The sequence below is a fragment of the Phyllobates terribilis genome, unplaced genomic scaffold (genome assembly GCF_046119375.1).
Source record: "Phyllobates terribilis strain yellow unplaced genomic scaffold, ASM4611937v1 Scaffold_125__1_contigs__length_5108534, whole genome shotgun sequence".
NCBI lineage: Eukaryota > Metazoa > Chordata > Amphibia > Anura > Dendrobatidae > Phyllobates > Phyllobates terribilis.
Window position 1 is genome coordinate 159,365 of NW_027362885.1, and position 9,180 is coordinate 168,544.

General features: G+C 42.8%; 1 pseudogene; it reads right to left on the reverse strand.

The window, feature by feature from the left end:
* Window positions 1-8,817, reverse strand: part of LOC141203872 (UDP-glucuronic acid decarboxylase 1-like) — a 97,739-nt pseudogene extending 88,922 nt beyond the window's left edge.
* Window positions 8,818-9,180: the final 363 nt, after the last annotated feature.

The following is a 9,180-nucleotide window of genomic DNA, read 5'->3' on the forward strand; positions in this document are numbered from 1 at the left end:
GGTAATCGGTATCACTATTAGTTGAAGTATGATAATCATAATAGAATTCTAAAACACACAAGGTGTTAGTCTCCAGAACCATTACACTCTACAAATCAGCTAAGGTAATCTAGAGGTGTTAAGGATCCAAACTGAGCTATTATAAAGTTGGCAACACATGCAAATATAATCTGGACCTGAAATATGGGAAAAAAAACTCTGCGAATATAGATAATGTATAATCATTTTTATGCCATATACCCTTAAAAGGATATCATGGAAATGTTTATAAGTATATTGAAGGATTTACATCAGTGATGTCAAACTCAAACACCGGGCCAAAATAAAAAAAACTTGGAGAATGTTGCCGGCCAACCAGTACAGTATAATGGGCCCCACAGTCCTCCATACGGTATAATGACATAGGGGTGGTGGTTCTGGTGTAGCGGGACAAATATAAAATCACCCTGCAAGCCAGATTTGGCCCACAGGCCAGAGTTTGACACGTATGATTTACGTAAACACAGAAGAATACAATTTGAGATCAAATAAATAAGAGGACGAAGTCCAAATAAGCCCAGTTGGGGTAGTGACGTGTTGTGTGACAAAAACATGACGGAGGACAAGATCCCGGAAACTTCCTCCAGATAATCTCGAAAGATGATTCAGAGTGAAGAAAAAGAAAGGACTTCAACCACCTTTACTGCAATCTCCTTAAGTCCTCACACGTCACTACCCCAACTGGGCTTATTTGGACTTCGTCCTCTTATTTATTTGATCTCAAATTGTATTCTTCTGTGTGTTTATGTAAATCATACGTGTCAAACTCTGGCCTGTGGGCCAAATCTGGCTTGCAGGGTGACTATACATGGCCCGTGACACCAGAACCACCACCCCTGTGGGGCCATTATACTGTATGGATGATTGTGTGGGGCCCATTATACTGTATACTGGCTGGCCTGCAACTTTCGCCAAGTATTTTTTATTTTGGCCCTGTGTTTGAGTTTGACATCACTGATGTAAATCATTCAATATACTTATAAACATTAGACTGATATCCTTTTAAGGGTATATGGTATAAAAATGATTATACATTATCTATATTGGCATAAGTATTTTCCTATATTTAGGTCCAGATTATATTTGCATGGGTTGCTAACTTTATAATACATCAGTTTGGATCCTTGATACCTATATTATCTTATCTAATTTGGGGAGTGTAATTGGAATTGGTTCTGGAGATGGTAACACTCAGCTCGTGGGTTTTAGAATTCTATTGTGATTGGCATGCTTCATCTAATAGGGACACTGATTACCATTGTCCTGAGATAGTGATATTTTTCAATTATCTATAATTGCCTTCTTCAATTACCTTTACTGTAATATTTATGCATTTAGGGACTCAAATATTTTGCCTTGTGTTCTTGCAAGCACATTTTTATTCTAACCATTGCTTACAATTTTTTTTCTGGTTACTTGCATAGAAATATAACGCATCTTGTAACATATTGAGATCTGATGGTCTTTTGGGTAAATCTGGTATTGCGCCATCTTTTCAAACAAAAATGTACAAAAAAATGCGATGTGTATAACTAGATTAAAGTTGCGCATCCGTACGCTCCCCTTCTGGGTGCGATGCACAAGATCAGACTGTTCGCTCTACTTTGTGTGCGCGGTACGCGCCTCTAACAAGATGCACCATATAAATTGATGCCATTTACCTCACGCGCATGCGTGAATGTCAATAAGTGACTGGAACGCAAATTGGTCAATGTGCACATGTGCGGTAGCACATTTCCTTTTGATATGTGAATATGTTGCGGTCTGGAGCATGCGCAATTGTATCCCCAATATGGTTGCTCTCGGTAAAGTCGAACAGCCATTTATCTTTCTTTGATGGTCTGTTCATTTAAACAAATTCATTCAGCTGATACAGACCCGTGAGGAAGCCACAGTTTGTTTGGCGACACGCGTTGGGCATCTCTGCCCTGCAGCTCTCTTCCAACCATTTTCTAATCGAGGATCTTGCTATATCATGGCATTCAAAGGTTTGCGATATTTTCCTTTTGACACAATTATGTGTCTTGCATTTATCTCCAACAGTTCTGTTAGTTCTTTTGTGGCACTTATTTGATGCTTACAGTGCATGTCATTTTTATCATCGCTTTACTAATTGGCAGAGTAGGTATTATTTTAGTTCATCTATTACTTTGACAAGTTTAGGCGGCCAATTTATTTCTGTTGGTACTTTTGTCAACATATACTATCCACAATTTGTATGGATAGTCTATAATTAATCATACTATGTTCTAAATGTTTACACCTTGACCATCGAGTCTTTCATATATTTCTAGGCATAGATTGTTGACAACACATGAAAATGTCCTCAGTGCTGTACTGTTCTACTATTATCAATCTTTTAGACTCTTTATGGTTGGCGGTTTGAGATGCATGGGCTATTTAGGCTTATTTTAAGTTAACAGTGTTTTCATGTAATTTTTGACTAAGTGTTTTTAATTGTTTGCTGAATGGTTCAATAAAATATTTTCTATTTTTGGTGATCCCTGTATCCATAGCATGTTTCTTTCTGGTTTCTGGTAAATTGGCAATTCATCACATGCTGCAGGCTCATCCCGAGTACTAGGTGGTGCCTTCTTTAAAATGTGTTTCACATGTTTGTTAAATTGTGTCTGGTGTCAACAGGTCCAAATATAAAGTTATAAAGTTGCCTGGAATCAACTGGATAAAACAAAGGTTTTCGGCTTGAATGGAGTTTCAACTGAGCTAGGACCACTTAAAAAGGAGTGTCTAGTTGAATTTTACACCAACCAGCTGGCACAATGCCATCCAAGAGATGATTACAAGGAATTGTTAACACTGGCACTCCTGTTCCTTGGTTCACTGGCAAACCCAGACATACACATCAACACTCCAGGCGCCTACCATCATGCTTGATGGATGGCCAAAGTGATATTCAGAGCGTATATCTTCATGATTCGTCACCAATTTCATTTAATTTTGACAGAGTTAAAAAGTCTCCGTCAATTTTGCAATTTTACTGCCTGCTTATACTTGAAGGCTGGTACCGCTGTCAGATCCCAGCCACATCTCCGTGAAATGACTTGACATTACTCCAAGAACTTGTAGCATACAAAGGAATCAACCAACCTGTTGCTGAGGCAGCAATAAAAACTTTCCACAGATACCTGTGGCACCTCACTGAGATTATGGTGGGTCTGGCTTTTTCTAACCGTTAGGTTCTAACTGCAGAAAAGGTTGAGATGGTTCTGGCGGTATAGCTATTGGGCTTAATTATGATTATTAATGAGTTGGGGGCGCCACTGGCGTAGGATGGTAGGGTGCCAACCTCCACGTAGGTAGGGATTAAGTTAGTTAGGGACAAAAAGAGGGATATTGCCCATTGGTCCTTTTTCCTTCTTTCCTCCTGTTTGTATGTGCTCAGGTCCTTTATGTCTCGCACTACCAAAAGGAACTGGCTACTCAATTATTATTGGGTTATGTGTTTAATATATTTTCCCCTTCTTCCTCTTTCATCTCATGTTCTTGTGGTGACATTAAAATACCAGTGACTATCACCTCTCTTCATTTAATGGATTTATTGTCTAATCAGAGGTATTGCTTCTGCTAGTTCGGTCAAGCATAAAAACAAGATTAATGTAATTTTTGACTCTGTACATGCTGAGAAAGGGCATGTGGAGCTCCTTTATAGAGTTTACATAAAGGTTCCACAAGATGCCCCGCATAGGCTACGGGGGAATGCATATGTCCGCAGGGACTGCCTATCTCCCTGGCAATAGGGGTTGTTCTAGAGCTATGGACCTGAGCGCTTTTGTTTGGGCCCATTGCCGCACACCTGGGTGTGACAAGCACTCTTTGGAGCACATTCCATTTAGATTCCCTTTCTCTTTCCCAGGTCTATTTAAACTGGGGATATGTGGTATAGGGTTAGAAATTAAGCGAGTCCTGTCCCTGGCCCTTGGTGTATGTGTACAATTTAAGTATCATAACCATGAAAGAGGGTTATTTATTTTGGGAAGACTCTAACACTACAAATTGCTGCTTTATGGGTTAAATAAATATGTTACCTTTATATTTTCTCCTATCCAACAAGCATCTTTCAACATATCTTTTACATTGATCCTTATCTAGTTAGTATTAAAATAAGATGGTCACTGAAGTGTACCATTAGATGCTGTTCGTTGCATGACCATTATTGTATCTGAGCAGGACCTTTCTGGGTAAATTTTCCTGCTTTGAGTATAGGTGGGGTAACCAGTTATACATGTGAAAGGTCATGTGAACACCTGATGTTGTTGGGTGTGATAACTGGAGTAAAGGAGTGTATGAGTGGATCACTCTTTTATTGTGTATATGTTAGTCTGTGAGCACTTGCACCTTATTTTATAAGTCTTTGATTAAAAGTTAAATTTTAATTGATACACAGCTATTTCAGTGAGATGGTTCTGGCTCTGCAGAAGGAAGACAACGATGTCTGCTCAACTCGCGTGCAGCCTGCCGAAGACCTTGTGTCACACAAGAAGCTTCAACACTTCATGTCGTCCAACACAAAAAACACTGTTTGTTGCACTGGAAATAAACCAAGATTTTCTTCATCAAGATCCTTGTCTATGGCACACTAATGCAAGTTACAATGATGCATCCTCAAGTCGCTGGATGGAAAATCATGAATGATGCCACTGAAAGCTCCATTCCCAGGGGCGTACATAGGAATCATGGGGCCCCATAGCAGAAGCTCTGATTGGAACCCCCCCCAAAAAAAAAAAATAAAAAAATAATTGTCGGGGTCACCAAAGATCAGATCTCACAACTTTCCATCCTTTACATAGTAATTTTCCTCCTGCTCGAGTCCTAGATCTCTTTCATTGCCCCATAAAGTGTGATGCCAATAAAAGGGCCCCCCAAACACAGTATGATACCCCCATGGTGAATTCCTCCACATGCACAGCATAATGACCCTACTGTACCCCACCTCAACTTCCAGGGAAAAGTATGCTGACCCTAACACAGTATGATCATCCCCCAACTGTGAGCCCCTACAGCTAAAGATGATGGTACATAATAAGGGAGGGTGTTAAACATAATAAAAGAGGAAACTATATAACTAAGGATGGCGCTATACATAATAAGTGAGTACACTATATACTAAGGAACTGTGCTATACATAATAATTCTACATTCCTGTATCCGTGTGCAGTGTCGGTGTGCTGCCCTGTTTTACCGACGCATTAAGCATGTCCTATTCTAATCCTCAATATCGGATCAGAACAGGACATTCCCTGACCCTCACAGATCTCATTCTCAGATCCGTGATTTTCATGGATGTGTGAATGGATCTATAAAACTGTACGAGTCAGTGGACCATCCGATAAAAAAATCTGGCAGCACACGGACATTTCACACAAATGTGAGAATGCAGCCTAAAGCCCCCATCTCACATAGCGAGATCGCTAGCGAGATCGCCGCTGTGTCACGGTTTTGGTGACGCAACAGCGACCTCACTAGCGATGTCGCTATGTGTGACACTTTGCAGTGATCAGGCCCCTGCTGTGAGGTCGCTGATCGCTGCAAAGTGTCCTGGACCATTTTTCTGTGTGTGACCAGCGGGAGCAGCGATCAGGCTGGTAACCATGATAAACATCGGGTTACTAGGGGCACACGCGTTCCAGCGCCACCATATTGCTCTGTCCCAGCGCCACCCTATTGCTCTGTCCCAGCGCCTCCATATTGCTCTGTCCCAGCGCCTCCATATTGCTCTGTCCCAGCGCCACCATATTGCTCTGTCCCAGCGCCTCCATATTGCTCTGTCCCTGCGCCACCATATTGCTCTGTCCCTGCGCCACCATATTGCTCTGTCCCAGCGCCTCCATATTGCTCTGTCCCAGCGCCTCCATATTGCTCTGTCCCAGCGCCTCCATATTGCTCTGTCCCAGCGCCTCCATATTGCTCTGTCCCAGCGCCTCCATATTGCTCTGTCCCAGCGCCTCCATATTGCTCTGTCCCTGCGCCACCATATTGCTCTGTCCCTGCGCCACCATATTGCTCTGTCCCAGCGCCTCCATATTGCTCTGTCCCAGCGCCTCCATATTGCTCTGTCCCAGCGCCTCCATATTGCTCTGTGCCTGCGCCACCATATTGCTCTGTCCCAGCGCCTCCATATTGCTCTGTCCCAGCGCCTCCATATTGCTCTGTCCCAGCGCCTCCATATTGCTCTGTCCCAGCGCCTCCATATTGCTCTGTCCCAGCGCCTCCATATTGCTCTGTCCCAGCGCCTCCATATTGCTCTGTCCCTGCGCCACCATATTGCTCTGTCCCAGCGCCTCCATATTGCTCTGTCCCAGCGCCTCCATATTGCTCTGTCCCAGCGCCTCCATATTGCTCTGTCCCAGCGCCTCCCCTCCCCAGTGTTTCAGTAAAAAAAAAAAAAAAAAATACTTACCTCAGCAGTTCAGCTCGCTCCCCTGCAGCATTCTCCTGGCTGCCGGCAGCTTTCTTCCTGACCCAGGCACGCGCTGGATGATGACGTCATGAAGCTGCACGCGCCTGGGTCAGGAAGGAAGCAGAGGACGATCCCTGCAACTCCGCTGCTATTCTTCTCCTGACAGCAGCGGAGCTGCAGGGATCGCTCCCTGCGCGCCGCATGCAGGGAGCAGCTGCACCTTGCGGGCCCCTTGGTGCAGCTCCATGGTGGGGACCCAGCACAGCTGCACCGGCGGCGGTATGTCTGCCCCTGGACTGCTATGGGGCCCTCTAGGCTCACGGGCCCCCTGGGCTCACGGGCCCCCTGGGCTCACGGGCCCCATAGCAGTCGCGTGGTCTGCCGCCATTGGCGGTACGCCACTGTCCATTGCACTCATGAGCACATTCAATTCATCACTGAGCACTCAAGAAGACTAGAAATAGTTTATTATCCAGTGTGTGGAAAAGCATCACCATGACATGACTATCCTGAAGCAAATAAAGGGTGTTTCGTTAAAAAAAAAAAGTGAAACTACTGTAAAGTTGTACATTTACTTTGCTGCAAGACATTACAAATAATTGCAACATTGTTTACTGGTAACTCAATCATCACAAAACTAACAATGTTACGAAATTTTGTGTATGTTACAATCACACCAAAATGGAATTATACCCAGGGGTGAGACCTAAAAATTGGCACAAAAATTGACTGGTGCCTGTACTCAGCTACTTGCATTTCTCCACATTGCAAGGACATTTTTTATTGAATAGACAAAGCATTTCGAAAGCACAGTTCCCTTTTCAAAAGGGAACCTGTCAAGTAGAAAATGCTGTCTGATCTGGTGATTTTTATAGAAATGTAGCGGAGCCAATTGATATATACTATATAAAAAAATATTTCCTTACTTTATATAACTTAATATATTGCTCTGAACCCCTGTTCTTTCTATGCATACAAGTCCAGTGAAAGGCTCAATTAGAGCCGGCCCTAGAGCGGTGCAGACAGATAGTGGTCATTCAGTAAGTAGGACCGTCCCCACTGGACTCCTAAACCTCTGCTCTTTCTATGCTTAGAGCAATATATTAAGAGTTATACTGAATAATTACCCACAAAATCACATAATCCGCTCTTCTCCTATTGATACAATACTGCCTGTTGATCATACAACTTTCTAAAAATGATGCATTTCACTTAGACATGGAAAAAAACGCCCCAACATTCTGGACAGCAGTTACATAAATGTGCATGCTATATAGCAACTCACCCAACATGTTCAGGGTTCCTATTGTGTTGGTTTTTAACGTCTTGATTGGATTATACATGTAATTAGGAGGAGAAGCAGGAGAGGCTAAATGGTAAATTTGGGCCACTGTGAAGAAAAAGAAAAACCACCACCACATGTAACAGTGAACTTTAATTGCAATTTATTTCTAAAATGACTTATTCCTGAAAAATGTACAATTATTACCTATCCAATTAATATCAGTTTCAATTGTTCCTCATGTAACTTAAGGGAATGTGTCAGTAGATTTTTGCCATCCATTTAATCTGACAGCAGCATAATGTAGAGGCAGAGATCCCAATTCCAGTGATGTGTCACTTACTGGCTAATGCTGGTTGTTTCAATAGTAAAAAAAAAAATAAATTCAACGGTTTATCAGCTGGAGATCATTACTAGATGACTAGGCGTCTCACGCCACGTGGTTCATTTGCGCTGTGTAATCCAACCACTGGTTGGCAGCTTTCTGCCTATGCACAATGTACACAAAAGCTGCCAATCAATGGTGTGGGTGGAGTCATATAGACTCAGCATTCAGGCAACTGCTAGACCGGCAGCAAAGAAAACTACACCAAGCAGACCACTAAGTGACATCACTGGAATCAGGATCTCTGCTCCTACATCATGCTGCACTACAAAAACATAGCAAACACCTGCTGAAAGACTCCCTTTAATAATTGATTTTCCACAGAATATTTGCCCTGGAACCTGAACATGGTCTCTAATGAAGCAGTTTTGTGTGATGAAATGCAAGGATATCCCAAATCAAGGCGTGGGCTGAGGCAGTGCAACAGTACCGACCCCCGAGCTGCATCTTCTACCAACATCAAATGTTGTAATATTTAAAACTCAGATGACATATGGAGGTGGGCTTAGTGTAATAGAAGTTGAAAGGGTTATGCCATTTAGATCTGTTTAGGGACCCAATTCATCAACATTCACAATAGGTAGTACAAAATTATTATATTAAGAAACTCTTATAAAGAAATGCTTCTGCACATACCCTATGTGTAAGGAATCTGCAGCCAGTAAAAAACTCCAGGGGGCCGATTCATAACTGTTTGCACCAAAACGCTACAATAAAAATGTTGCAAGATTTTTCACAGCTCAAAAATCGCACCAAAAGGTCATGCCTCTTGGCATTTTTCAGCCATTTCCCCCCAACAGCTGGATGGGGCGAGGGCAAGCGCCACTGAAGTGACTTAAAGGGGTACTCCGGAGATAAATAAAATAAATAAGTTGTACTGTCCCTGCCCTCTATAAAGATGAGATGCCCTGCGCACTTCTGTTATCATTAGAGCACTTGTAATTCAGTGTGACAGCAGCTGCTCCCCTCTGGGACAATACATCACAGCAGTGTGAAGCTCTCCGCTGTAAGAAACAGCCAGTCCGAGAAGAAGGAGCATGTCAAGGGAGTGGCCTG